Source organism: Bubalus kerabau, chromosome 10 (genome assembly GCF_029407905.1).
Source record: "Bubalus kerabau isolate K-KA32 ecotype Philippines breed swamp buffalo chromosome 10, PCC_UOA_SB_1v2, whole genome shotgun sequence".
NCBI classification, from domain to species: Eukaryota; Metazoa; Chordata; class Mammalia; order Artiodactyla; family Bovidae; genus Bubalus; species Bubalus kerabau.
Genome location: NC_073633.1, coordinates 96,818,015 through 96,845,625, shown reverse-complemented (window position 1 = coordinate 96,845,625; position 27,611 = coordinate 96,818,015). Strand labels below are relative to the sequence as shown.

Genomic DNA, 27,611 nt, shown 5'->3' with positions numbered 1-27,611 from the left:
AGGGCGCATGGCTTATAAACAACAGGGATTTATTTCTCATGGTTCTAGATGCTGGAAAGTCCAAGATCAAGGTGCTGACAGATTAGGGTCTAGGGAGAGCTTGATTCTGGGTTCATATACAGCTATTTTCCTGTTGTATCCTCAAATGGTAGAGAGAAGGGAGAGCTCTCTGGAATCTCTTTTGTAAGGGCACTATCACACTCATGAAGGCACCAATTAATCCCTTCCAAAGCCCCACATCCTATTACCATCACTTTGGGGGCTAAGATTTCAACATATGAGTTTTGGGGAGACACAGATATTTAGTCCATAGCAAGGGGGTGGGTACCTATATACATTATTTGTTGTTTTCTTTATGACAAATTTGTCTCTTCTCCTGCATATATTTAATCATTGATTTATATCAAGATAGATCCATATGTGTTTATGTTGCTGTTGTTTAGTCAGTAAGTTCTGTCCAACTCTTTGCAACTGTGTGGATTAGAGCCTGCCAGGCTCCTCTGTCCATGGAAATTCCCAGGCAAGAACAGTGGAAGGGATTGCCATTTCCCACTCCAAGGTGTCTTCCTGACCCAGGGATAGAACCTGTGTCTTCTGCATTGGCAGGAGGATTCTTTACCACTAAACCACTGTGGAAGCCCACATTTATTTTATACTTTGTCTTAGAATCCAATCCTAGGTTTTTTATTTTGTTGCTCAAATTGTCCCACATTTGGCCCCCAGAGATCTTTCAGGTTGGTTTCTTTGTTCCTTGACAGACTTCATCCATTTTAAAAATTAAAAAAGAGTTGTTGTTTTTTTTTTTCCCCTTTGGGTATTTCCTTACTTTCTGGCATTTCAGGAGGCTCCAGAAATATATACTCCCTGTATATACTTATCTTATATACTCATCTTATATACTCCCTGTCTCAGACCTAGAATGTGTCCCAGCTTCTGAAATTGGTGGAGGGCATTAGAAACCAGGATCTACGTGCTGAGTGTAAAAGCAGTGATGTTTGGGTGTAAAGCCAGTAATGTTTGTATAGTGGGAAGCTGTCATCTTCAGGGAAAGGAAAGACACAGCTGTCAAGTGGAATAAAGAGGATAAAAGAACCAAAGAAATGTGTTAGGTGAATGCTGTGTTGAAACTGGAGGTAAATCAGGGCACCTGCTGAGTACCCATAATGAAACGCTGTATATGGATATGCATGGCCACTCAGCACATGCATTTAAAATTGATGATGAGACCCTGGGGTAAATCTATAACAAGCCACCTTTGCAATGGACTTTGATATGCCATTCTACCAGATTCACAGCTGATCTTTCACAGGAAGGCCTGGCAAAACCTGGCACTGCTTGATAGTGCTGTTTTTTGCACTGAGTTTTCTCCTTTTTAGGAAGTCAGCTCAAAGAGTCCCTTAAAACATAAATGGAGGGAATAATGATAATGATACCTAGAGAGTGCAGTTGCTTGGGATTCTGAAGTTCCTGTTTGTGTTTTATCATTATGACTTTTCATTTTGTCCGAAGCAGAGAAAGACTGGATACCAAGCATGGGAATAACTGTGGTGAAGAGACTGGAAGGAGAGAGCAGTGTTAGAGTCACAGAACAGCAGGCAGGGGAAGCATTGCAATTCTGTCCTCTCCAAACCTCAAGCGCAGAAGCTGGCTGTGTGGGAGATTGTAAAGGGAAATCTTAATAGGAGAGCGACGAGGTGGACAACCTTTGATACACTTATATTAACATATGTGCACCTCACAGAATACATTTTGAAAATGCTGGCAGACACAATTTTTTTTTTAGAATGAAAAATGGAGAGTGCAGTTTTTTAGGCAGCTGAAAATTTTCAATTTTACTACAGATTAGCTAGGAAGTACAAAAAGCCCTTCCTGAGTCAGCTTAATACTGAAATGGAGTTTCCCAGAGTTGGTTTAACTCTGCTAGGGAACGTTATAACTCCGGAATCATTGATTGAATCCATTTAAGGGATGGAACAAATTTTTTTATTTGTAACAATGTCTCGATTCCACCTTCTTTTTTTTTTTTTTTTTTGCCAGGGGTACCTGAAGCGACTGCTGTAATTAACGAAGCTATGTTCTACTTACTAGTAGAGTCCCTTTTATCTCAGAAACCCATGATCCTGGAGGAAAAGCATCTCACAGTTCTTCTGAAACAGAAGTGAATGAGATCTTCCATTTGATCTGTAAAGTTGCATTTTCCTACATACCTCCCTCAGGAGGCAGTGTGGCTATGTCACACTTTCTGAGGGCTGGGATTTATCCTGTTGTTGTTCAGTCACTAAGTCATGTCTGACTCTCTGCAACCCCATGAACTACTACCGCCTGCCAGGCTTTTACTGTCTCCAGAGCTTGCTCAGATTCACGTCCATTGAATCAGTGATGCCATCCAACCATCTCGTCCTCTGTCGTCCCCTTCTCCTCCTGCCTTCAATCTTTCCCAGCATCAGGGTCTTTTCCAATGAGCTGGCTCTTCACATCAAATGGCCAAAGTATTGGAGCTTCAGCATCAGTCCTTCCAATGAATATTCAGGGTTGATTTCCTTTAGGATTGACTGGTTTCATCTCCTTGCTGTCCAAGGGACTTTCAAGAATCTTCTCTCGCACCACAATTTGAAGGCATCAGTTTTGGTGCTCAGACTTCTTTATGATCCAACTCGCACATTCGTACATGGCCACTGGAAAAACCATAGCTTTGACTATATGAATCTTTGCTGGCAAAATAATGTCTCTGCTTTTGAATATGCTGTCTAGGTTTGTCATAGCTTTTCTTCCAAGGAGCATGTATCTTTTAACTTCATGGTGGCAGTCACTGCCCACTGTGATTAAGCCCAAGAAAATAAAATCTGCAACTGTATGCCCACATTTATCCCGAGTCTACTATTTACTTAATGTATGGCTGTCTGCTTACTGTTCTTGCTTTGGGCTTCATCATGGCCCCTCTGTATCTAGCTTGCCAAGACACACACACACACACACACACGCACACACACATTATTGTGTTGAAGTGCTAGCCTCTAGCACCTCAGAATGTAACCAGTAAAATGAGGTCATTGGGGTGGTCCCAAATCCAATACAAATGGTATTTTCCTTAAAAGAAGAGGAAATTTGGACAGATAATATCGAGGCACAGAAAGAAGATGGCTGTCTATGTGCCGACCAGATAGGCCTGTATCACATCTTTGTCTCATGTCTTCAGAAGAAGGCAAACCTGTGAATGCCTTAATCTCAGACTTCCCAGCCTCCTAAGCTGTGAGAAAATAAATTTCTACTTTTTAACCCAGTCTGTGGTTTTTGCTATAATTATGTATCAACCTATATAGTGCTATGTAAACTAATATAGTGCTATATGGAATATCATGAGAATCTTTTAGGGGAAAGAGAAACATTAATTGTGGAGTCACTGGATAAAGAAATATAAATAAACTAGAGACCTCCCTTAATCCCTCCAATGACCTTTTAGGTGGGCATTAACTTCATTATATTGATGAAGAAATAGGCCCTTGAAGAGATTAAGTAATCTGTGTAAAACCGAAGAGTTGGTGGTGGAATTGATTTACACTCATGTCTCCCACTTCAAGCCCTGGCCCTTTTTACTTTGTGTCATTAGGAAAGAAACTATAATTGGTAGCTAAACCCAACCGATGGTGTACTTCTACAATGACTCCAGTGACAGATATACTTGCTTATTTGGGGGTAAACCCAAAGAAGCTTTAATCTGGAAATAATCCAAACCTCTGGATGAAAGAAACCCTCAGAATGACAAGTGAAAGGGAAGGTGGCTCAGTTGAGTCCGACTCTATAGTCCATGGGATTATATAATCTATAGTCGTGTCTGACTGTAAAGTCCATGGGATTCTCCAGGCCAGAATGCTGGAGTGGGTCACCTTTCCCTTTTCCAGGGAATCTTCCCAACCCAGGGATCAAACCCAGGTCTCCTGCATTGCTGATGGATTCTTTACCCGCTGAGTCACGAGAGAAGCCAAAGCATACTGGAGTGGGTAGCCTATGCCTTCTCCAGTGGGTCTTCCCAACCCAGGAATTGAACCGGGGTCTCCTGCATTGCAGGCAGATTCTTTACCAACGGAGCTATCAGGAAAGCCCCAGGATGACAAACAACCCTCTTACTAATCCATGAGTTACTTTTGTCTCCCACTAGATGGTGCTAGAACCTATTTCTATTATGACGCAGTATGGTGCCAGGAGCTCAATCCAGTGTTACTTTTGGTGATTTGGCCACAATCTATTGATATTTTGGTTTAACATTTCTTTCCTATTGTTGTTCTTGTTTCTCTGCTTATAATTGAGAAGGGAATCCTTGAAAGCGCCAGACTGGGAGAGTCATCCACCATGGTAGCCTGGCAGGAAATACACGCCATGGTCACAGGGTGAGAAATACCTATCCAGTGAGCACAGGACACTTTTCTATTTTTGGAGAGGTCCTTCATACACTAATTCATGGTTGAATGCATAAAGAACAAGGGACTTAAAATTGTTCTATCTTTGGTTCTTCTAGTGATTGATTCACTCTGGGGAGAGGCCTATAACTGCTCTCTGCCTTAGTTTTTTCCATTTATAAAATAGAAATAAAATATGGGACACTTATTTCAAAGGGCACTCGGAAGATGAATGAGGTAGTGTCTCTTAAAATACTCTGCGGTTATTGGAGAAATAGAGTTATATCCTCTTTGTAAATAGTGCAAGAATGATGAGGCCTACAAGTTGACTTTGACCCATCAATGCCTGTTTCAATCTTTTCACCCCACTTGGTCACAGATTATCCCTAAATCCTTTCACTGCTTTCTCCAGTAAAATAAAATGGCATCAGCATGATGGAAACTGCCATCTGGGGAATGTATTACTAGGAGTCTTTCAGTTACCAAAGGGAGGAATTTGTTCTGCCCTCCAGAAGTCGTTTCATCTCGATTTTTCTCCAAGCTCAAGTACTTTGCTAAGGTTAATATTTGGGGTAAGATTTCTGGATCGTCTCTTTATACAGAGTCAGTGGGGAAGGTTTGCGCTATCCTTTGTTTTCAACCTATTTCTCAGATGTGTTTAGAAAGGCCTACAGAAAGGTCCATGGGGAATGAAAGACCATGGATATTTTAGACTCTGTCAGGTTTTGTAGGCTTGATATACGCTATAGGCTGAATCACGTCTTCCCAAAATTCATATGTTGAAGCTGTAATCCACAGAGTGGCTGTATTTGGAGGCAGGGACTCTAGGGAGGTAATTAAAATTAAATAAAGTAATAAGGGGGAACCCTGATAGGATGGGGTTGGTATTGTTGAGAGTCATCAGATAGCTCCTTCCCGACCACACCCCCACCAGTCACGTGAGCACAGAACAAGATGGCAGCCTCCTGTAAGCCAGCAAGGAAACACACGTGAGACCCACCATGCTGGCACCCCGACTTCCAGCCTCCAGAACTTGAGAAAATGAATGTGTTTTGTTTAGGCCACTGGGAATGTGGTATTTTATTATGGCAGCCCGAGCTGCCTAAGACAAACTTACCTCATAGCTCTAAGAAAGGGGTTGGCCTACTTTTGCTATAAAGGGCCATAGAGTAAATATTTTAAGACTTGTGAGTCATACAGTCTTTTATTAATACAGCACCTCAACTTGGGCCTTGTGGCACGAAAGCAGCCATAAGCAGTATATAAAATATGAATGAGGCTGTGTTCCAATAAAGCTTTATTTGCAAAAACAGACAGTGGGCCGTATTTGGACAGTAGTTTGCTGGCTCTAAGAAAACACAAATGTAATTTAAAGTGGATATATGCAGGTTTGTTCCTTGAAGGTGGAGTTCCATTATGACTAAACAAACATAAAATAAAGACAGTTTCTTATCTTTTGCATTCTTTAAAGTTGCAATATATGATTCCCATGAGTAATAATTATTACTTTTAGGCAAAAAGCACATGAACTAGTGTATACTTTAATGGCCAAGCCATACAAATTTTCTGGATCTCCTAATTTTTTATTTCTCATAATCCAATAAAAATTTTCTCTTTAATGTTCTATTTTTTTCCTATATGAAACATTCATACAGAAGCTCACTTATGGTCAAAATATAAGTAGAATGTGTTTGTTATACATAGCAAATTTGTATAAAGAGTCAAGCTCTTTTTGTCTTTACATGTGCCAGTTCTGACAGTCACCGTTTCCCCTGATTCTTCCCACTGCTGCCAAGCACTTAGCTAGTTTTCTCCTTTTCCTATTCATGGGCTATAATTATTTGAAAATGGCACCTCATTGGCCTCTGTGACTTCAGTATGACTGCCAAAGCTTTCTACTTGATCATTTAAGTACAACCACAACCACCATTTATAAGATGCTTATTATGACCCAGCTACTAGGCCAATTGGAGAAGGCGATGGCACCCCACTCCAGTACTCTTGCCTGGAAAATCCCATGGACGGAGGAGCCTGGTAGGCTGCAGTCCATGGGGTCGCAAAGAGTTGGAGATGACTGAGTGACTTCACTTTCACTTTTCACTTGGATGCATTGGAGAAGGAAATGGCAACCCACTCCAGTATTCTTGCCTGGAGAATCCCAGGGATGGGGGAGCCTGGTGGGCTGCCGTCTGTGGGGTCGCACAGAGTCGGACATGACTGAAGTGACTTAACAGCAGCAGCAACTAGGCCAATTATTTTCCAAATATAACCCCATTTAATTCTTCTAACAGTCCTATAAGATAGGTATTATTATGTCTATTTTTTAAATGTGGACATTGAAGTACTGAGTAAGCAAATGGCTCATCATTGAATAATCAGCAAGCAAGTAGCATTACTTGTTTTGGAGCCCAAGTGTCTGAATCCAGAACCTGTGTTTGTATTCCCTCCTCCTCATTGGCTCTCTGTAATGCAAACACTTGGAAATTAATACTTTCTTTATATCCTCATAATACCAAAAAATATAATCCACACATAACTACCAGCCCTCCAATAAGCTGAAGCACTGGAGATAGAATTTATATATGTCATTTTAACAAAGAAAATCTGGGTGTTTTGTTTTTGTGAATTTTACAGTCTAATTTCTTGTAAAAGACTGATTTTTGAAATCCATGCATGTGTCATCTTAGTGTATTGTTCTCCATTGAGTTAAATATGGGTTAGTCAATGCTGTGTTAATATGCTCTTGTCTAAGTCTTTTGTTAAGACTATCAACTTACAGAAAATAGGGATGGTTTAGCTTAGGTCAGAGAAGGCAATGGCACCCCACTCCAGTACTCTTGCCTGGAAAATCCCATGGACGGAGGAGCTTGGTGGGCTGCAGTCCATGGGGTCGCTAAGAGTCGGACACGACTTCACTTTCACTTTCACTTTTCACTTTCATGCATTGGAGAAGGAAATGGCAACCCGCTCCAGTGTTCTTGCCTGGAGAATCCCAGGGATGGTGGAGCCTGATGGGCTGCCGTCTATGGGGTCGCACAGAGTCGGACATGACTGAAGTGGCTTAGCAGCAGCAGCAGAAGCAGCTTAGTAGGTAATGTACTACCATCTGGGAAGATGGGAAGACCATGGGCTTCTGTGTTGGCAGACCTTGTGTTAGCCTCTCATTTGCTTCCCATGTTACACAACCTCTTGAGACTTTAATACCATTATCTATTAAACAGGTTAATAATATGTCCCTACCAGGTGACTGAGGTTAGAACTAATATTTGTGAAGTACATAGCCTAGCACGTGCCTGGCATGCAATAGGCTCTTAATAAATGTTAAACTGCTGACAGCATTGATCTGATGACAAGTAACTTCAGAAAGAATATAAATTGATCAGCTGAAAATAGATTATTACTGCTTCCAAGATATGTGAGTTGAAAACCATATGTATGTGCCTTTGAGGCTGGATGTTGTTATGTGTTTAGACAAAAAATATAGTTTTCTTATTTGGAATAAAAATGACATTCTGGAAATCCTTGATATGACAGTGAGCTCTTTCATAGCAGTTTGCTGTTAGAGGGAAGAAGTGAGACACATGGCTTCGATTTGTCTCTGAAATACACAATTTAACTTTTAAATGCAGGGGAAAATGCCTGGGGGAAAAAATGAGCTTTTTTTTTTTTTTTTTAAAGGCTAAACACCATGAACATCTCCTACTCTTTCCCATTTGCACTTAGTATATATTTGGATTAACAGGTCAGGGCAGGCTTGTTTAAATTAACTGAGCCCTTATTTTGTTGTATTTATTATTTAAAGCATCATGTTGGGTCAGCAACTGTGAATGCCAGGAGCTGCTGAGACCAGATGAGAAGGATACAACGTAGATTTTTTTGCCTAAAATACCCCATGTGTATCAGCCAATCAGCAGGGATTAAATGTGATCATCTCCCCTTATCTGCTTTGTGGAGATTATTTGACGAGAAATTAAAGTACAAGGCAGTTTCCTCTCTTCTCTGCCATTTGTATAGATTTTATCTGCCATTAATTAGTTGTTTGTTCATAGAATAGTAAGAAATGTTGATATCTATTGAAACCACATATAAGAAGCAAATGTAGAAAAAATTCTGCATTGTTAAGACAAATATGTGATCTAGGGTTTATCAGATTTTTGGGGACTCCTATACCCGAGTGGACTTCCCTCGTAGCTTAGTCGGTAAAGAATCTGCCTGCAATGCAGGAGACCTGGGTTTGATTCCTGGGTTGGGAGGATTCCCTGGAGAAGGGAATGGCAACCCACTCCAGTATTCTTGCCTAGAGAAACCCATGGACAGAGGAGCCTGGTGGGCTACTGTCCATGGGGTCGCAAGAGTTGGACACGACTTAGCGACTAAACCACCACCTTACTTGAGTAGCTCAAACAGTAAAGGATCTGCCTACAATGCTGTAGTTCAGTTCAGTTCAGTTCAGTTGCTCAGTCGTGTCTGACTTTGCGACCCCATGAATTGCAGCACGCCAGGCTTCCCTGTCTATCACCATCTCCCGGAGTTCACTCAAACTCACGTCCATTGAATCGGTGATGCCATCCAGCCATCTCATCCTCTGTCGTCCCCTCTTCCTCCTGCCCCCAACCCCTCCCAGCATCAGAGTCTTTCCCAATGAGTCAACTCTTCGCATGAGGTGGCCAAAGTACTGGAGTTTCAGCTTTAGCATCAGTCCTTCCAAAGAACACCCAGGGCTGATCTCCTTTAGAATGGACTGATTGGACTCTCAAGAGTCTTCTCCAACACCACAGTTCAAAAGCATCAATTCTTCAGCGTTCAGCTTTCTTCACAGTCCAACTCTCACATCCATACATGACCACTGGAAAAACCATAGCCTTGACTAGACGGACCTTTGTTGGCAAAGTAATGTCTCTGCTTTTGAATATGCTATCTAGGTTGGTCCTAACTTTTCTTCCAAGGAGTAAGCATCTTTTAATTTCATGGCTGTAGACCTGGGTTCAATCCATGGGTCGGGAAGATTCCCCCTAGAGGAGAGCATGACAATCCACTCAATCCAATGGACAGAGCAGCCTGGTGTGCTACTCTTTGGAGTCTCAAAGAGTTGGTCATGACTGAGTGCCTAACAACATTCACTTTCATATCAGCAGAGCTTCTGAATGTTTCTCAATCGGAGCCTCAGGTCGTTGTGACTGTGGAACAGCCTTGTGAACTGATGGCTGCACCATGAAGAGTAGCTGTGAGGGGAAGGAGGAAGTCCACCCAGCTACATGGCCCCTGGATACATTGCCAGATTTAACAAAAACAACAACAATAACAAAAAGCAAACCACAACCAGGATGCCCATTCAAACTTGAATATCAGGTAAACATGAATAACTTTTTAGCATAAGTGAATTTGTTCCAATTATTATTATTATTTTAAAGTTTCGCTGAAGCATACTGATTTACAATGTGTTGATTTTTGCTGTAAAGCAAAGTGATTCAGTTATACATATATGTGTGTGTTCTTTTATTATTCTATCCTATTGTGATTCATCACAGGATATTGAATAAAGTTCCCCATGCTGTACCGTAGGACCTTGTTTACCCATTGCATATGTAACAGTTTGCATCTGCTAATCCTAGACTCCCAATCCTTCCCTCCCCCTCTCCCCTTCCCCCTTGGCAACCACAAGTCTCTTCTCTGTGTCTGTGAGTCTGTTTCTGTTCTGTAGATATGTTCATGTCATATTTTAGATTCCACATATGAGTGGTATCATTTGGTATTGTCATATATGTGTGTGTGTATATATATATATTCACATCTTCTTTATCCATTCATCTGTTGATAGACATTTAATTTGTTTCCATGTCTTGGCTATTGTAAATAATGCTGCTATGAACATCAGTCAGTTCAGTTCAGTTGCTTAGTTGTGTCCGATTCTTTGGAACCCCAAGGGCTGCAGCACACCAGGCCTCCCCATCCATCACTAACTTCCGGAGTTTACTCAAACTCATGTCCATCGAGTCAGTGATGGCCATCCAAACATCTCATCCTCTGTCATCCTCTTCTCCTCCTGCCTTCAATCTTTCCCAGCATCAAGGTATTTTCAAATGAGTCAGTTCTTTGCATCAGGTGGTCAAAGTATTGGACAGAGGGGTGCTTATGTCTTTTCAAATTAGAGTTTTATCTGAATATTTGCCTAAGAGTGGGATTACTGAATCATATGGCTCTCTATTTTTAGTTTTTTGAGGAACTTCCATGCTGTTTTCCATAGAAGCTGCACCAATTTATATTCCCATCAGTCATGTGGAAGGGATCCTTTTTCTCCACAACCTTCCAGCATGTTATTTGTACACTTTTTTAATGATGGCCAGTCTGACCGGTCTGAGGTGATGCCTCACTATAGTTTTGACTTTCATTTCTCTAATAATTAGCAATTCTGGGAATTCCCTGGTGGTCCAGTGGTTAAGACTCTGCACTTCCACTGCTGAGGGTATGGATTCAATCCCTGGTCAGCGAGCTAAGATCCTACATGCCATGGGGCATGGCCATAAAATAAATTAAGAACGTTGATCATTATTTCATGTGCCGGTAGGTCATCTGTATGTCTTTGTTGGAGGAATGTATATTTCAGTTCAGTTCAGTCTCTCAGTCGCGTCCAACTCTTTGCAACCCCATGAACTGCAGCACGCCAGGCCTCCCTGTCCATCACCAACTCCCGGAGTTCACTCAAACTCATGTGCATCGAGTCAGTGATGCCATTCAGCCATCTCATCCTCTGTCGTCCCCTTCTCCTCCTGCACCCAATCCCTCCAAGCCTCAGAGTCTTTTCCAATAAGTCAACTCTTTGCATGAGGTGGCCAAGGTATTGGAGTTTCAGCTTTAGCATCAATCCTTCTAAATAGACATTGTGTGTTTTTTTGTTGTTGAGTTGTATGAGCTGTTTGTATATTGTTCCAATAATTGAACAGTATATTTCCTATACTAAATAAAAATGTATTGTTCATTGGAAATTCAAGTTTAACTAGGCATCCTAAATTTTATCTGAATATGACAAAATGTTATAATTTATGTGACATAATTTGTATTTATGATGTAATTTTACCTAGGGTGTATGACAAAGGTGGATGTCAAGGGAGAGTCATGAGCCTAAGTTTGGCAAAACTGAGGAGCAAGAAGAAACAGTTACAATGAATTGGGGTAAGAGGATCTTGAAAATGAAGAGAAACCTGTCTTAATATAGGGAAGCTGTTAGATCACCTGGTTGTAGCAAGAATCAGGAATTTTGACTTTTTTGAGTGTGTTCCTCGGATCTTATGGACATTGCTGAATCCATCATCTCAACACATGATGGCAGATCCTCAGGCTTACAGGCTATGAAGTGGTATAGTGGGGCATGCCCTGGAATGTGATGTGGTAAGACCTGTGATGGAGGCTTGTCTCTGCCACTAATTAGTAGCATAACTAGTTAAATAAATTCATCTCTCTGCACTATAAGATCCCTGCATCTAAAAGGCGAGGTGTTCAACTGGATTCAGTTCAGTTCAGTTCAGTTCAGTTGCTCAGTCGTGTCCAGCTCTTTGCAACCCCATGGACTGCAGCACGCCAGGCCTCCCTGTCCATCACCAACTCCCGAAGTTTACCCAAACTCATGTCCATTAAGTCAGTGATGCCATCCAACCATCTCATCCTCTGTCGTCCCCTTCTTCTCCTGCCCTCAATCTTTCCCAGCATCAGGGTCTTTTCAAATGAGTCAGTTCTTTGTATTAGGTGGCCATAGTATTGGAGTTTCAGCTTCAACATCAGTCCTACCAATAAACACACAGGACTGATTTCTTTTAGGATGAACTGGTTGGATCTCCTTAAAGTCCAAGGGACTCTCAAGAGTCTTCTCTAACACTACAGTTCAAAAGAACTAGATTACTCATGTTTAAACTTGTTACTGGCTGAGTATCTAAAATTTATAAGAATGTCTCTCCTTTATGTGTCTTGCATCCTTCCCTCTCTACTTCTTTCTCATTAGTACACAAATATCTTTTAGTCTAAGTCCTTGTGCTCAGTTGCTAAGTCATGTCCGACTCTGTGACTCCATGGACTGTAGCCCTCCAGGCTCCATGGGGTTTTCCAGGCAAGAACACTATAGCAGATTGCCATTTCCTACCCCTAGGGGTCTTCCCAAACCAGAGATCTAGCCCATGTCTCTTGTGTCTCCCGCATTGGCAGGTGTATTCTTTGCCCCTGAGCTACCTGGGAAGCCCTTTAGTCTGCAGTTACCTAAATAAATCACTAAGTAGATGATTCATATCCTCTCTTCCTCCCACTACCAACATCTCTCTTTCCAAATATCTTGAAAGAATAACCCACACTGGTTGTATCTCTTCTCCACTTGTCTCCACTTCTCAGTCTACTGTGGTCTGGTTAAGATTACTAACAACCTCTTACATGCTAAATCAAATGGATGCTTTGCAGGGTGTCTCACCCATGACTTTTCTGCAGCACTTGGCATTGCTGTTGTGCCCCTGCTCATCAGTGTCCTCTGTATACTCATTTCCATTGGCTTCTGAGACAGCAGCCTTCACAGACTTCTCTTGTTCTGCATGTTTTTTTTTTTTTTTATATCTGAACACTTAGGAAGGTTTTCTCCTGGCTCTCCACTCAGCCAGAAAATTATCTTTCCACTGGTGTATGCATTGCCGTGGCTTCAGTTGACATTATTATGTTGATGAGCTACAATTGCAAATCTCCAGCCAGATTTTTCTTCTGAGCTCCACACTGGTATTTCCAACAATAGGCTCCTTGAAGTTGATATCCTATGAACACTTCACATTCATTATAGCCTAAGCCCCTGATGCTTCTATACCAACAGAGTATAAAGAGAATGCCATTTATTTTTTTCTGACATCCAAGAAGATAGTAAAGGAAGCCAGATTGAGTTCCTTTTAAAACTTTTACTTTCCCAAGTAATGTTCTCTGGATGCCGACAGTTATATTTTGTAACTGTAATGATTAGTTTGTGTAAGGTAAACATGCTAGTTATGGCTGAAGGTTTCCAGTATCCTTTCTGTCTGGTCATATGCCTTTACAAGAGGTATTCCCACAGCCTTAAGCTGTTTATTGGTTTTCCCAGAGATACAGCCTGCTGATAATATTCTAAGTACTCTTTTGGTCGTACAGAATTTTTTTAAACTGTTCTTTTTATTTAGTTTTGTTTGTGCTGTGTCGTTGTTGTTGCATGGGCTTTTCTCTAGCTGCAGAGAGAGGGAGCTGCTGTCTAGTTGTAGCGCATAGGCTTCTTACTGCAGCAGCTTTTCTTGTTGCGGAACATGGCTCTAGCTCGCATGGCTTCATTACCTGCAGTACATGGGCTCGATAATTGTGGCTCCTGGGCTCTGGAGCACAGATTCAATAGCTGTGGCACACAGGCTTAGTTAGTTTACAGCACGTGGAATCTTCCCAGTCAGGGGTTGGACCCATGTCCCCCGCATTGGCAGGCGGATTCTTTACCACTGAGCCACCAGGGCAGTCCCTGTATAGAAATTTTGACCTACTTCTCTGTTTTATCACACATAAAGTGGCTACTGTGATAATGCTTGGCATAGTTTGGGCTTACCAGGCAGAATGTCCTAAGAGGCATATGGTGATGGCATATTCGTTCCTCATGCATCTTCTGGCAGCTAACCATGGGACATTTATCAGAGACCTCATAAATCTACATACGCTAGTGGGACGATGCTCATTTCAGGGCCACATCAATTTACCAAGGGTTATGCTTCTCAAAGACCATTCCGAACATACTTTGTGAAGGAAGTCACATTTCCCTACTGATTTGCATTATAATTTCAGGGATGTGTGCCCTCATTAGAAATGTTGGCACTAAGGTAAGTTAAAATCATTCTTTAATGTGGAAGATGCTGTAATAACATATTTATTAGGAAAGAGGGACCTCTGAGAAATCACCCACAAGCTACCAGAAATAAGTGAAATACCTTGTTGGATCTTCTCTGATCTCTTAAAGGTTACACTAGAAACAGAGAAAATAATATTCATCTTCATTTTTGCACTTTTGCTTATATTATTTTGTCTTGTTTTGAGAAAAGAAGAAATTCTGTTACTGGAAGGGAGTCAGCACAGGCTGTTATAATTAAATATCATAGACTGTACAGCTTAAGCAATAGGTATTTATTTCCTATGGTTCTGGAGGCTGTAAGTTTTAGATCAGGGTGGTAACATGGTAGGGTTCTGCTAAAGGCCTTCTTCCTAGCTTGCAGATGACTGCCCCCTTGCTATATCTTCATGTGGCAGAGAGAAAAGAGAAATCTCTCTAGTCTTTTGTTATAAGGGCACTAATCTGATTATGAGGACCCCACCCCCATGACCCCATCTAAGCCCAATTACCTCCCCAAAGTTTTATATCCAGATAGGAACACATTAGGGAGTTAGAACTTCAGCATATTAATTTTGGAGGAACACAGCATTCAGCCTGTAAGAGGAATAGTCTACCTACCAGGAAAATGCTCTGCATTCTGATAAGTTGGTAGTAAAATTTTGTTTGAGATAACTGGTTTATAGCTGAGTATTTCTTAGATTAAACATTATTTAAACTGGGAATCAAGTCTTAATAAATCTGTTGTTCTGTTTGCCTCAAGAAGTCTATGGCATTGAATGAGTTGATGCCAGAGAAGATGATGTGTTCGGAATTGTCTTTTTACTGTGTTATTTAGACTATTGTACACCTGGCAGAAAAAAATACATAGCCCTTGATAAAGGCAACCTTTTCTAGCATTTTGAGTTGACCTTGTGTCATTTCTCTGTGTACACCTTCCTTGACACAGAATGAGGAAGAGTCAGGTAAAGAATTCAGCAGAGTAAAAGGCATCAGGTCTGACTTTTCATGCGTTTAAAATCTTGCCAGTGTTGTCATTTTCTCTGTGTTTTGATCATTCCAAAAAAGTTTAGAATTATGGGGAAAAACTAATTTTAAAAGGAGTGAGATTATGGTGATTCTTGATGAAAACATCCACAGAAAGACAAGGCATGTATATGAATAGTTATAGTAGCATTATTCATCATCAACCAAAACTGGAAATAATTCAAATGACCATCAATTGGTAAATGAAGAAACATACAATGGAATACTCCTCAGAAAGAAGTACACTACTGTATACATTACAGCATAATCGAAGCTGTAAAGAATTTTGCTCAGTGAAATGATCTCAATTCATAACACTAAGCAAAATACAATTTCATGTGTACAAAATTCTGAGAAGAGATGAATTTATGGAGATACAAATCAAATCAGTGGTTGTTGGGGGCAAGCCTGGGACCAAGGATGACCTGCAAATGAGGGTACAAGGTCACTTTTCGGGGTGATGGAAATGTTCTAAATGTTCTAAAACTATCATGATGATAGGTATGCAGGTATGCAATTCTAGATTTTCTAAAAACCACTGAATTTTCTAAAGACCACTCACAATGGGTAAACTTACGCTGTGTGAATTATACCTCAATAAAGCTATGAAGAAGATAAAGTTCTAATAAAGCTTCATTTCTGTCTTAATGTAAACCTGTTGAAACCCATATTCTAGGGAATTGTTTTCATTTCTGGTCCAGCCTAGATTTCTCTTCTCTTAGATCATGGTGATCTTAATACCATGATCTTTTCACAAGTCCTTTGGAGTCCATTCAGAAGCATTAATGGCTAAGACACCTATTTTCTTTCAGAGATTTACTCTGACCACAGAATCGTCTGTGACTTTCAAGTGTGAGCAGCCTAGTGGAATGATAGGTATTGTAAAGATATTACTTGGGAGGTGCTGGGTGAAGACCTCTGTCTTTTCTGGCACTGTCAACCAGACTAAAGAGGAGTGTGGCATCATCTGTAAATCAGTCTAATGGCTGCACTTGATTCCCATTATAAGCCACACTGGTACAGTTCCTGACATATCAGAAATCTTGAATAATGTCCATCAACCCTTTGCTATCGACATGCTGCACACTCAGTGTGTTCTTGCTTGGGGAACACCCTGCCTCCAAAGATGCTGAATCTTTGGAGAAAGTTCAGAGCACTATTGAAAAGCAGATAACAAACAGTCATAGAGCAAGAATGGGGCCATGTTAATGCTGTTAGTCACAGTAAATGCATCTGATATTTGTTCCTATAACTCCTATCTATAACTCTCACCATTCCTCCTTTAGGCAGAGAGCAAGTGGAGTTTATAAACTTTTCTGGATGGTCAATCTTTCATGAGATTTTCCACATACAAATTCAGCTGTTGTTGCTGTTCAGTCACTAAGTTGTGTCTGACTGTTTGCAACCCCATGGACTGCAGCACGCCAGACTTACCTGTCCTTCTAGAGTTTGTTCAAACTCATGGCCATTAAGTCAGTGATGCCATCCAATCATCTCATCCTCTGTCACCCCCTTCTCCTCCTGCCCTCTATCTTTCCCTGCATCAGTGTCTTTTCCAGTGAATCAGTTCTTTGCATCAGGTGGCCAAAGTATTGGAGTTTCAGCTTCAGCATCAGTCTTTCCAATGAATATTCAGGGCTGATTTCCTTTAGGATTTTCAGCTAATAGAATCTAATGCCTAACATTAGTTCACAAAGAGAACATGAAATCAAAATCCAATTCATGCTGTTTGCTCTGTAGTCAGGTAAAATATGGGAAATAATGTCTAATTCTCTACAACTGACATGAAAGCCCTACTGATTGGATCATTATGGGTGATATGGATGGGGCACACTGAATTATTGTTAGATTTGAGACCTAATATGAACAGAAGGAATACTGTCATGTAGGGGACCCCATTAAAACACTGCTGTAAGGGAAGCAACTCTGTTCATTAAAAGCTAATGTCTTACATGATATTTGTACAGTTTTAAGAGGATATGAATAGACTGTGGTACACCTAAATCTGTAAAAGGCCAAGTCAGTCCATAATGCTAATCTTTAGACAAGCAGAATCAAGTTAAGAGCTGTAAGATAAAAAGTAAAAAAAAAAAAAAAAAAAAAAAAAGGCCCAAAATGAAAGACATTGAATTTGATTTCAGAAACAAAATATATTCATATTTAAAAAGCTAAATCATTAAAGCATTATGAGGGTCAAGATAAAATAGTCCATGCTTTTTGGGAGAGTTGCATATTGGTTGGAAAAGTTAAGAAAAAACTCAGGAGGAGGTGGTACTACAGGTCTAACTTAAACTGCGGGAAACCTGGTCAGCTACAGAAAAAGAATTAAGGACTGGGGGAAGCACTCCAATAAGCATTGAATTTGGAGGTGAAAATACTAAAGTATGTTTTGTGAACAGTGTGGAGAGTGGTCTAGCTATAGCTGTAAACATGTGTTCGGAGTTATGGGAGATAAAGTTGGGAAGTATCTTGCACTTTGTCTTGAATGCTTGATTTTAATGGTTTAGATTTCATTCCATAGATAGTGGAGAAACAATGATGGTTTTGAACAAGCACTTAACATTATGTGCATGATATTCTAAAAATAATGTACCAACCATGTTACAGAATAGATTGAAAGGAGAAGACCCTCAATTCTTGGGGGTAAATTAAAAAGTGATAGGAAAGAGCAGATTTAAAATAAAAATGAATAGTTATAGAGAGGAAACTCAAAAAAGACCTCTCTTTTTCCTTCCAATATTCAATTATACCTCTGAATAGGACAGTGACTGTAGTACTAATAAAAAACAATTAAGAGCATTGGTAGAATCGAAAATGATGTTCTATTTAGGTTGGTGCAAAATTAATTGCTGTTTCGTGTTGTTGAAATTTGCCATTTGATACTGGAATATATTCTTAAAGAAAAGTGGTTATATTATGCATCCCTTTAATGCATTTGGCTCAGAAACTGCTAATGAATGTACAGTGCAGTGCTGGTTTGAGACGTTTTGCAGAGGAGATGAGAGCCTTGAGGTTGAGGAGCGCAGTGGCTGGCTGTTGGAAATTGACAATGACCAACTGAGAGCGACCATCAGATCGGCTCCTCTTACAACTACGCAAGAAGTTGCCAAAGAACACAAAGCCAACCATTTTATAGTATCTGGCATTTGAACCAAACTGGAAAGGTGAAAAAGTTCAATAACAGGGTGCCCCTGAACTGACTGGAAAAAAATCCAAAAACTATTGTTTTGAAGTATTGGCTTCTCTTATTCTATGCAACAACAATGAACCATTTCTTGATCACATTGTGACCTGCGAGGAAAAGTGGGTTGTATACGACAACCAGTGACAATTAGCTGAGTGGTTGGACCAAGTAGTAGCTCTCAAGCACTTCCCAAAGTCAAACCTGCATCACAGAAAGGTCATGCTCACTGCTGGGTGGTCTGCTGTGGGTCTGATCCACTACAGCCTTCTGAGTCCAAGTGAACCCATTACGTCTGAGAAATATGCTCAGCATTGACCAGATGCACTGAAAACTGCAATGCCTGCGGCCAGCATTGGTCAACAGAAAGGGCCCAGTTCATCCTCCATGACAGTTCCTGACTGCACGTTGCACAACCAATGCTTCAAAAGTTGAATGAATTGGGCTACAAAGTTTTGTCTCATCCACCATTTTCACTGACCTCTCACCAACCAACTACCACTTCTTCAAGCATCTCAATGCTTTTCAGGGAAAATGCTTTCACAGCCAGCAGGAGGCAGAAAATCCTCTCTTAGTGTTTGTCAATTCCTGAAGCACAGATTTTTAAGCTACAGGAATGATCAAACTTATTTCTCATTGGCAAACGTGTTGATTGTGATGGTTCCTATTGTGATTAACAAAGATGTAGCTGAGCCTAGTTATAATGATTTCAGATTCAGTCTGAAATCACAGTTACTTTGGCACCAGCATAATAACTAATGAAAGTCGAATGCAATGTGTTGAGTAGACATCTAAGGAGGTCATACATTACCAGCTGGTTCTGAAGGGACTCACACAGATTGCCTTATGTTCTGTTGTATTTCTGGGGCTTGTGGTGAGACCTCTATACAGTAAGTGCCCTATACACATTAGGTGAATGATTTAAAATAACTAAATATATAATCATGGAGAACTGGTTAAACATTAAGATCACAGATTTGGAAGTCCATACAGAGATGATAGTTCAACATGTGAGAAATGGTTAAGTTTTTAAAAGGAGTGTCAGTCTTTTGGACTCTGTGGGAGAGGGAAAGGGTGAGATGATTTGGGAGAATGGCATTGAAACATGAATAATATCATATATGAAACGAGTTGCCAGTCCAGGTTCGATGCACGATACTGGATGCTTGGGGCTGGTGCACTGGGACGACCAAGAGGGATGGTATGGGGAGGGAGGAGGGAGGAGGGTTCAGGATGGGGAACACATGTAATCCAAATGTGGTGGATTCATTTTGATATATGGCAAAACTAATACAATATTGTAAAGTTAAAAAATAAAATAAAAAAAATAATAAAAAAAATAAAAGGAGTGTCACAAAAGAAAAGGAATGAAGGAAGAAAGGAAAAAAAGGGAGGTAGGGAAGGAGGGAAGAAGGGAGAAAAGGAGAGGGAGAGGGAAGGAAGATGGAAAGAAGAAAGAAGGAAAAGAAATCATGACCAAGAGCCGAGTCTTGGGAAAGTCTTCTAGTGTGGAAGTGTAATAAGATAAGGAACCCACAAAAGTGGTATCCATCAGAAAGACAGTAACTTTAATGCATAAAATGTCTCTAATTAAAAAGTGGTAGGTTAAAACAACATTTCAGTGGTAGTTTTAGAAGAAAAAACTACTTTTAATCATATAAATAGTAATTAACATTTTTGATTATGTGAGAATTGAGTATGTTTGCTTTCTTTAAACTTTTCTACTGTAGGTTATGTGAAAAATGAAGGATATAAGAGTGTGCTTAAATATCAAATCACTTGAACAGTTATTTTTTTGCTTGCCAAAAGTGAAGAAAATATGTTATGTGTATTTTGATGAGCATCGAATAGTGACAAGCAAAGCTTGTTTACTTCCTCTAGGATGATATTTTACTCCACTCATGATTATATAAAAATTAATTTTGGAAATTGAATTAAGTGTAATTTTTGAAACATTCAGAGTTAGTTGTATAAAGTCCAATTTGACAAAAAACTTCTTGTGAGTTTCCAAAAGGGATTTTTTTCCATGACATCAAGAGAATATTATTCACATTTTTCTTACAGTAGGAGTAGATGACACTGTTTTTCCTCCTTAAAGTCACTTTTAAGATATTGTCTTTGAAATCTTCATCAAGTTGAGAAAGTAATTAGATTTTTTGAACATTAATATGCTGTATCCATATCTGGGTTTCGGCTATAAATATTTAAGATGTAATGAGAAATGAGGTTGGGAATTTTCTCTTGAAATTTTAGATTTAGTCTACGCAATGCTCAAAGTATATATGCCAAACAGTCAACATCCCCTGACAGTTACAATTTTTTCAAGTTTCACACAATTGATCTCTTTTTTGGTGTTTCAAAAAATAGGCAACTTGGTCTTTCAGCTCATAAATTTAGCCAAGAATATTTCCTTTTGAGAATCAAAGAACCTCAACATGGAGCACAAGCATTTTTTCTTTTAACCCAAATATGTATCTTCATAAAGCAAAGGGCAAAAAGCTGGTGTTTCATATACTATTATTCCCATAATCAATTATCTTGATAGGGAAGTGAGTTCTCTATGAGAAGTTGGCAGCATCTGGGCAATTATTTGGGAGAGCAAATGGTATAGGGCAACTAAACCAATGATTTTTATTTCTCTCCAATTTTATTTATTTATTTTTGCAAGCAATCTAGATGGCCAACCCAGTATTTCTAGAATGGTAAAAACATCCATGACAATTATCCTCTTCCCTCATTCTGCTTCTTTTAGAAAACTTAGAGCCATGAAGATAATTTACCTTTTTGGTCGTTTCTAAGCCTTGAAAAAAAGCATTTTTATTCCATAGGTTATTTAGCTATATATTCAGAATAAACTAATACTTGACTAGACTTTCCCACTGGTAGAATCAACCATCACAAGTCAAGCAAAGAAAATAAAAGTTAATTACTGCTTTTTTGCCAAATTTGAATTGTGGTATTCTCTGCAGAGTTACCTGTTTCGAGATTAATCATAGGACTAATACAAAGAAACACCATAGTGTTCTTTAGTATAAAGCACTACTTTTTTTCATAAAGAAACACTATTGGAAACATTCACAATACAAGGTTTAAAGAGAGTCCCCAAAGAACTAGAGCTTTTACGTTTTTCAATTGAAGGGGCTATTTCACATAAAATATTCAGTTTTTGAGGATTCTTGGTTAGAGGTTTTAGTAATTGCCAACTTCATGTATGTACAGAGAATAGTCTTTTTTTTAGGATTTGTATGATTTAAAAAATTTTTTACTTAAGTATCATTCAAGAAATTCATTTGGTTTCATTACTCTGTATTTTTAGACTTAGACTCTTCTGAGAAATCTGAATGTCATTTTTTTTCACAATGTTTGTAAGATTTTACAATATCAGCCTTTTCACATTTAAGAAATTTATTTTTTCCAACATTGTCAGCTACCCTAATGTTTCTCCAAAACAAAAACATTTTATCCCTCATCCTCCAGAAAACTTCTGAAGACTGGAGATGCTGATTAGAGCCTGGCATAACTTTCACAGAAACGAATCTTAGTTGTGTGAGGAAAGAGACTTATTCATTGTTCAATCCCCTCACCTAGAAGAATCAATGAGTTAATGTTCAGAAAATGTCTCTTGCATGAATTTCTTAAGAATATGTGTTTAATGTCATCAGTGATGTCAACGGTGGGGCTGGCAGCTTCAGCTATGCATAAGCTCCAATAAGCAATATTTTAGATAATTTTCCATATATAGCTACGCATGTAGCCTATTTTAAAGCTTCATAAATGGCTCCAGTTTACAATCTGTGTTGTCACTCGCATAGAGCATGAACTATAGCTGATGAGAAAGGAAATGGGAGACGCATCATAAAGAGCTTTCGTGAGACCCCCTTTTTGACATTATGGTAGATTCAACTATCATAAAACATTAAATGTTTGTTATTTGTAATAAGTGATAAGCTTATCATTATCAAATGCATTGTACACACAGCCACATTGAACATAATTAAGAAATGATTATCATGTGTTGCATTAAATGTAGTTCCTATTATAAATGTTACTGTTCTGATGCTGTTCTTGCAAACCCCCCAAACTTAGAAGTACTTGCTTTGTTTTGATTTTATGTATTTCATATTATGAAAGCTACCTGTATATTTTTTAATTTCCCAAGTTTTCAGTCCTCTTATGAAATATATTTCTTTAAAAAGTACCTTCCCTGAGTATCTACCAGGCTTACAGCTGAACTTCTGGGGAACTTCTTGTTTTCTGCCTCTTTGTCCCCAGAGCACTGTTAACTATAAGCAAAGGGGGAAGAACATTTGGACTGGGTGGGTACTGGTATGCCAAATGCAATTGAGGTCAAACAGAATGATGAGTACAAGCAAAGTCTCTGAGATTTGGCAAGACCGTGATTATTAGATATCCATGGAAAGAACAGTTTTATAGCTAAATGAGGATGAAAACCAGATTGGAAAGCAATGGTAAGATACATTTAAACCCATTAGACAGTATGAAGTGTAAAAATCTGACAGTACCAATTATGGCAAGGCTGTGGAAGATGCCTCATATGTTAACAGTGGAAGAATACTCGGAAACAACTATTCAGGAGAGGCCACGGATACTATCCACAGTATCCAGGAAGATAAAAATGCATGTGACCACATGGCACGGGGTGCAGATATTTCACATTTGGTTAAGTACCTTAGAGAAACTTTTCCCCTGTCACAGAGAGACATGAACTAAAATGTCTATTCTGACATTAGATTTGGTACTGAACAATTGGAAGTAATGTAAATGTCCATCAGCATGGGAAAGATAGTTTTTGTCTTATTTATATGGTAGATAGTACTCACCATGTAAAACAAATGAGTTGAAACTGTATGCAGCAAAATGAATACATGTCAGGTATATGATATATGGCGGAGAAGGTAATAGCAACCCACTCCAGTACTCTCGCCTGGAAAATCCTGTGGACAGAAGAGCCTGGTGGGCTGCAGTCCATGGGGTCGCGAAGAGTCGGATGCGACTGAGAGACTTCACTTTCACTTTTCACTTTCATGCGTTGGAGAAGGAAATGGCAACCCACTCCAGTGTTCTTGCCTGGAGAATCCCAGGGACGGGGGAGCCTGGTGGGCTGCGTCTATGGGATCGCACAGAGTCGGACACGACTGAAGCGACAGCAGCAGCAGCATATGATATATGGTAGGTAGTACTCATCAAGTAAAATGAACGAATTGAAACTGTATGCCTCAAAATGAATACATCTTAGGTATATGATATATAAAGTATATTTAAAGAACAAATTTTGGAATTGTACCATGTGATATCATAATGTACTTGAAAAGCAAAATGATCAAAAGGATGCTGTTTTAAGAACTATGGAAGTTAAAGGATGCAAACAAAGGGGGAGAATTTTAAGCCTCTGAATAAACTTGGGATACGGAGTGGGCTTCTTGATGATGTATGGATCTCTAGATTCAAGAGAGAAGTAGACTTTAAGCTCCAGAGTGCATCTTATTCTTTGTACATCTATGCCATCATCTATATCATACATCCGTGCCTTGTTCATCTTTGAATTTCTGGTGCTGAGCATAGGACCTGATAGTTAGTGTCTGTAGGAAGTCAGACAGAAAGATGGAAAAATATGAAAGGAAAAAAGAAAATTGAGGACTATAAAAGAAGGAAAGGAAAGACAGAGGAAGGCAGTGAATGAGAATGAAGAGGAATTGAAGAAAATAAATCAGAGATAAAGACAAAAAATGATGGCATTTGTTCTTTATAACAAAGATGAAGATGCATTTTCTTGTAGAGAATGAAAGAGCTTGAAAATTTAACTTCTTTTAAAGATTCTAAACACGTGAATCATATTCTCTTGGTACTGGAGTCTAGCAAGATCCCTAAAATTTAAATTCAATTGTGTTGTAAGGGAGAAATAAAAATTTAGGAAAAGTAATTGCCTGATCTGCTGAACCAGTGAAAGAGAACTTGCACTGGTGTGTCAGGAGACAGCAGGCACAAATGGAACTTTGTGAAGCTTTGGTAAGTCGGAGAGTTGACAGATACTTGTTGATTAATTAATGGATAGGGTTGAACTAGTTTAGACAGCTTTTTAACAATCACCTTATTTTGCGTTATTATGAAGAATTTGAAACCATATGTACTGAACAACTTTACACACACACAAATAGTGTCAGACCAACATTAGCTAGTGTTACCTTAAACTATGAATGACACCGTGTGGATATTGGGAACAGCTGCATGACAACTCCCACCACACCAGTCCCCAGGGCGTGCAATTGAAGTCAACCTGATTCTTTGGATTTATCCTATCACTGATGTCAGAGGTCTAAGAGCAAGGCTGATATCGAAGACTGCTCGTTTGTAATTGTGTCATTGCACGAGATAAACCATCCATTAATTTTGAGATAATTTCTCAGCTCAATCAATAACACCAAATAATTCTGAGGTAATTTCAGTCTGCAGGAAAACAAATCTCAGGGTTTTATGACATTACACAGCATTTCTGTCAAAAATTGCAATGGACAGGTAGTCGTATTATTTGGGACTTTCAAATTTTCTGCAGGATGTTTTCTTTATGGACTGTACATTCTAAAGCACCAATTAGGTAGAATTTTAGTATATTAGAAAAGGTGAATTTCTATTACTATTTCACAAAATTCAGTAATGTGCATCTGGGAGCCATTATATATAACTTTTAACCATTTTTATTGTTTTTATTACGTATTCAGTCTATAATCGAGTGATATACTTTGGAAACACATAAAACTGCAACTCTGACCCTCCTGAATCTCATCCCACCTCCGGTTTTTTTGTATGGATGTGAGCTGGAAATCATTTTGTACATTTTTTAAGAAGGCGATCTAAATAAGAGTAATATTTTATGACACAAGAAAGCTAAGAAATTCAAATTTTTGTCCACAGACAAGCATTTATTGGAACACAGCCCTACCCCTTCATTTACATATCATCTCTGACCACACCACAATCACATTTGAGTAGTTGTGACAAAGACCACATGGCCCTGAAATCTTTAAATATTTACTCTATGGCCCTTTGCAGAAAACGTCTGCTAACCCCTGGTCTAAATATGTTATTTTGTAATTATGTGGTACTTTTCCTCCCTGAGATTGGCATAAACAACTCTTTGGGTCACTTGACAGTCTTGGGGTTTGGCTGGTCATCAACCATCACATCAGTAGTCTTCCCAAGGCCACAAGACAGGGAATAGATAATTGTATAATAGTCATCTATGTAGGAAATAATGGCAATAATCATGCAGAATTTCCTGAGAACAGTCAGAGGAGCTACTGCAGGCACACTTCCATTAGTGCCCGTTCAGCTCTTGCTGGAAAAGAGATCTTATTTAACCAACTTGTTGAGAATGCTTTACAAATAATATTGGCAGTCCTTGACAAAGCAAATACAGTTGGTATTTCCTTCGCACGCAGAACAGAAGTTGCTAGATGAATATTCACCTTTTTCTTGTTATTTGGGTGGCAGTTTGTATAGCTGAACTTTGTCCTGTGTACTCAACCCTTTTTTTATGTTTAATAGCTCAATAAAGAAGAAAAGAATTCTTACATGAAACTTAGCAGTGAAGTCTGTGTACGCCTTGCTCATTTCTGTTTGTGTGTGTCTAATTGCCTGCCCACTTTGGCTCTTTTGCTGTTTTTTACTGTAAATTCTACACCAGGTTGGTCTTTGTGTTTTTGTTTTAATTCACTGATGTTGGTCAGTGTTGCTGGGCACTGAACGGGGGGGGGGAGGTAAAAAAGAGTCCCCCATTACTCTGAAGGAGCCACAGAACCATTAAGGACAGAGGAAAAAAATCTCGCTGGGGTCTGAGCATGTCAGACTTATTTCTCTGCCTTGCCGAGGGAAAATCCAGGAATGATGTTTTCCTAATAAAACTTATTTTCAATGACTGAATTTTATTGGAAATGTCTAACATTGCTCTTGACCTACCCATCTCTTTCAAACAGATGTGAGTTTGTGTTTTCATAATTGTTGGGCTCACAAATACCTACATGAGGTAAAGACACTTTTTTTTTTTTTTAAACGTCATGGTTGTGGAGCTTTTGCTTCCTTTGATGGCACTGAAGGCTGTTTAAGCAGCCAGGGAACCAGTGAAGCTCAAAAACGTTTGAAATAGTAGGAATGGAAATAGCAATTTCTCTGTTGCCTCTGGAGAACTTCAAGAGGAGTTTGATATCCCCATTCTTGTCCCTGACACATGCTAGTCTAATTTTCATTACAGAATTTTATATTCATCTAAAAAAGATATTTTCTTTGCAGTTTCCTTCCCTTCTCCCCTCTCCTTCCCCTCCCACCTTCTGTCCTTTTTCGCCCTTTCTTGCATTTTCCTTCTCTTTTAATCTCCCCTTTCCCCTCTACTCTTCCTAATGTGTGCAAAAAAGCATGCTGTATCCTGTCCATATATTTTTTATCACATCTTTTCCGAGATAATATGGAGTGTGATTTGAGTTTTGCTGTACAAAGGGTTGCATGTTTCAAGTCAGATCTGTGGTCATCACTCTATGCAAGTCAGAGAGACAGAGCGTGTCTTAGCTCTGACTGAGTAGAAACACTCCAGGATAACTTCATATGCCTTACCTCCTCTTGTCTTTTTCCCTTGCCTCTTTTGATTGTGTGCTGTCCTGCCCAGTTTTTGCCTGCTGCTTGTTCTATTCGTTTCCTCACCACGAGGTAATTGTGTCTTAAGTTTTCTGTTGCCATACAGCATATTACTGCAAATTTAGTAGCTTAAAATGGCACCCTCTATATCTCACAGTTCTGTAGGTCAGTGTCCTGGTGAGTATCTTGGTTGGGTTCTCTGCTAGGGTCTCAAAAGTTGGGGTTATCTGGAGAAAAAAAATTCTGCTTCCAAGGGTATTCAGGTTGTTGGAAGCACTCAGAGCCTGGCACTCGTGGGTCAGAGGCCCTGCTTTCCTGCTGGTTGTTGGCTAGATTCCTCTCTCAGCTCTTAGAGGCCGCTTTCAGGTCCTTGCCCCTGTGGCCGCCCAGCTTTGCAATGGAGAAACTCCCTCGCAAGAATCCCCCCTCACACTTTGACTTTCTCTGATGTTCTCTTCACCTGCGAGTTGGGGAAAACTCTGCTTTTAGAGGGCTCGTGTGATTGTTTAAGCCC

General features: G+C 39.5%; 1 long non-coding RNA gene across 6 annotated transcripts in view; it reads left to right on the top strand.

Annotated features, from left to right (window-relative positions):
• The window catches only part of LOC129621874 (uncharacterized), a 98,396-nt gene that overhangs the window by 45,313 nt on the left and 25,472 nt on the right, over positions 1 to 27,611 (top strand). For 2 of the 6 annotated variants that reach the window (XR_008699783.1, XR_008699782.1), the window contains exons 3-4: positions 9,530 to 9,743; positions 11,474 to 11,564. This is a non-coding gene — a long non-coding RNA (uncharacterized LOC129621874). Of the gene's footprint in view, positions 1 to 2,037; positions 3,239 to 9,526; positions 9,744 to 11,473; positions 12,533 to 18,217; positions 19,621 to 27,611 lie in introns of those variants that run through there. The other 4 variants (XR_008699784.1, XR_008699781.1, XR_008699780.1 and 1 more) reach the window with 4 other exon arrangements.